The following is a 2,847-nucleotide window of genomic DNA, read 5'->3' on the forward strand; positions in this document are numbered from 1 at the left end:
ACATTTCAGTTATGAGAAACTGCTCTTATGAGTATAGGGTTTTTGTTTGCTTACTTATCATACAATGTTGCATGGTGGAATTTGCTAATGATATTTTCTTAGATGGTCACTTGCAAATGCTCAATGTTATGAATTACTATTCCAAACACTGCCATATAGCAAGCTATGGGGGTAAAAATTATCTTACTGAAGTCAGAACCAACTTAAGGTGGAGTCTTTGGATCAGAACCCTGTTGTAAGTTGGGGATATGCTTTTTCTTCTGACCAAGATATAGTAACAAGTAACAAAGTTACCTTGTGAAGCAAAAAAAAAAAAAGAGGAGGAGGAGCTATAAGACAATAAATAATTGGCAAGACATTTTACATCAGGTAGCAAGGACAGTCATACTTAAGAGATGGGAAACAAATGAGGTAAGTAAGCTCTATGGTTGTCTTCACTTGTTGAGCTTCCAGGCTATGGCATGGAATTAGGAAGAGTAGTCTCACTAAATTGAGTTGAAAAAGTGGAGAGATTTGCGTGTAAATGTTCACAGCAGTTTTATTTGTAATAATCCCCAAACTGGAAACAACCCAATCATTCATCAGCAGGTGAATGGGTATCCAGGTTGTGGTTGTTGTTAAGTGCCCTTGAGTTGGTTCCAACTCATAGTGACCCTGGGTAGAGTTTCCAAGGAGTGGCTGGTGGGTTTGAATTGCCGACCTTGTGGTTAGCAGTCCAGTGTTTATTCTATAGTGCAACACCAGAGTCTATATGATGGACACTACAATAATGTAGGACATCATGGTTACCAAGTAGAGGGTCAGGCAAAAAGAGGAAGACCCCCTCCCATGAGACAGACTGACACAGTGGTAAAAACAATGGGTTCAAACTAACAATAGTAAGGATGGCGTTGTTGTTGTTAAGTACCGTGGAGTCGGTTCCGACTCATAGTGACCCTGCACAGGGTTTCTGAGGATGCAAATGTTTATGGGAGCAGAAAGCCTCATCTTTCTCCCGTGGAACAGCTGGTAGTTTCAAACTGCTGACCTGGAGGTTAACAGCCTGATTCGTAAACACTACGCTACCAGAGCTCCTTAAGGATGGCTAGGACCAAGGAAAATTTTGTTCTGTTGTGCATAAAGTCACTATGAATCAGAACCAACTCCAAGGCACTTAACAACATTAAAAAAAACAAAAACTGAGTTGAGGGTTGGGCGTGCACAAGGCCTCAGGGCAGTGCCAGCGAGTTAAGAACCAGTGGTGCCCGTGCCTCTGGGAATCCCAGTTGGGCACTCTCGCGGTCTCCTAGCAACCAAAACGGCCACTGAACCAACCGCTGAAGCCGGACTGCCAGAAGCCAGGGCCACCATGGACCACCAGAGGTGGCGGTCCCGGCTGGTGACCCTGGAACCCAGGCCTCCGGGCATGAACTGCAAGCCCTGGTACAAAGACAGACTGCCTTCCAAGTACCTCGCCAAGTCCAAGAACGGGCCAACCTTCCCCACTTCCCTGAGCAGCCGGAGTTGGGTGTTCGTGAGAGAAGGGCTGGACGACTTCAGGAGAGGCTGCCCACCTTGCACAGACATGATCATTCGAGGTCCTAAGGAGGGCTTTCTGCCCGTAATTTATCGCACAACTCCTAGACCTGCACCGAAAAGTTGTCGGAAAAAGTTGTCTAAGAACGCAGCCCTGTTTTCTAAGTTCTCGCCAGCCCAACTAGCACGGAAAGCTTTTGTGGAGAAAATAGAAGCCGGTCTGAAAAAGACACATCCCTTGGCTTACTACCCAGATCTGGAAGACCAAATGCCTATAGAGCTCTTACAAAAGGTGTTGGAAGTGCTGGACCCTGACAAACAGCTAGAGGACGCCTGGGCTTATTGTCTGTACGGCAGGAAAAGAAAGAAGGAACCCACAGAGCTCATAAAAAATTGTGATAGGAAAGTCTGTCTGAGCCTTCCCAAACCAACTCCCATGCCAAATCCAGAAGATCTGCTTAAAGAAATGCAAGCAAGCATAGAGAATTTGCCCAAAGCTGCTAGTCAAAGAAATGTATCCAAAGCAGTTACTAGCTTCTGCAAATGGGTTGCTTCTTTGGGCTGTACAGGGATTGATGAAGAGTTCATCCTGAAACAGTTTGAGTTTGACTGTAACTGCAAACCAAAGCTTCCTCCGCCCCAAATAAAGGAGGTAATCCAGGTTCCTCCGGAAGTAAAGTACATTCAGGGACCAAGTAAACCAGCACAATCAAAAATTTCCTTACGAGAACCAGACTTTGAGAAGAAACTCCAAGAACGACAGATTCCTCATCAAAAGAAGCATGTTAAGATGAGATATGGAGCATGGTATCTGCCCCCCAAACTGTGGAAAAAGCTAAGAGAAGATGAACTTTTGCTTGACCCCAAAGCTCCACCTGAAATTGAAGATTGCTATTTTAAAAGGGATGAAAAGGAACCAGATATTCTTGAAGAGCTTTATGGACCTATTGCCTTTAAAGATTTCATTCTAAGCAAGGGCTATAGCATGCCACATTTAATTGAAAAGTTGTTTACTAGAAAGGGATGGAAATATGATACTACTAAGATACCTACAATACTAACAAGAAATTACACAAATTAAGGATTCTTCAGAAGAGGTTTAGATAGTTTTGTTTTTTTTAAATTTATTTCATACCTGGCCATTTCTCTTTCATTTAAAACATCAAACAACATTTATGATGGGTACTCCACCATGGATGACCACCTCTGTAAAGTTAACATCTAATGCTTATAAACATTTCTCCATGACCATTTCCTTCAAATTCATTAGTGTTTTATCAATGTTGAGATCAACATTCACACTCATAATAGTCTCACATTTTGTAGCATTGT

The 2,847-nt window shown here is 43.1% G+C and overlaps 1 pseudogene; it reads left to right on the top strand.

Annotated features, from left to right (window-relative positions):
* Positions 1-1,348: 1,348 nt before the first annotated feature.
* LOC102827764 lies at positions 1,349-2,596 on the top strand (annotated as a pseudogene).
* Positions 2,597-2,847: the final 251 nt, after the last annotated feature.

Source organism: Chrysochloris asiatica, unplaced genomic scaffold (assembly GCF_000296735.1).
Source record: "Chrysochloris asiatica unplaced genomic scaffold, ChrAsi1.0 scaffold00047, whole genome shotgun sequence".
In the NCBI taxonomy this organism is placed as follows: Eukaryota; Metazoa; Chordata; class Mammalia; order Afrosoricida; family Chrysochloridae; genus Chrysochloris; species Chrysochloris asiatica.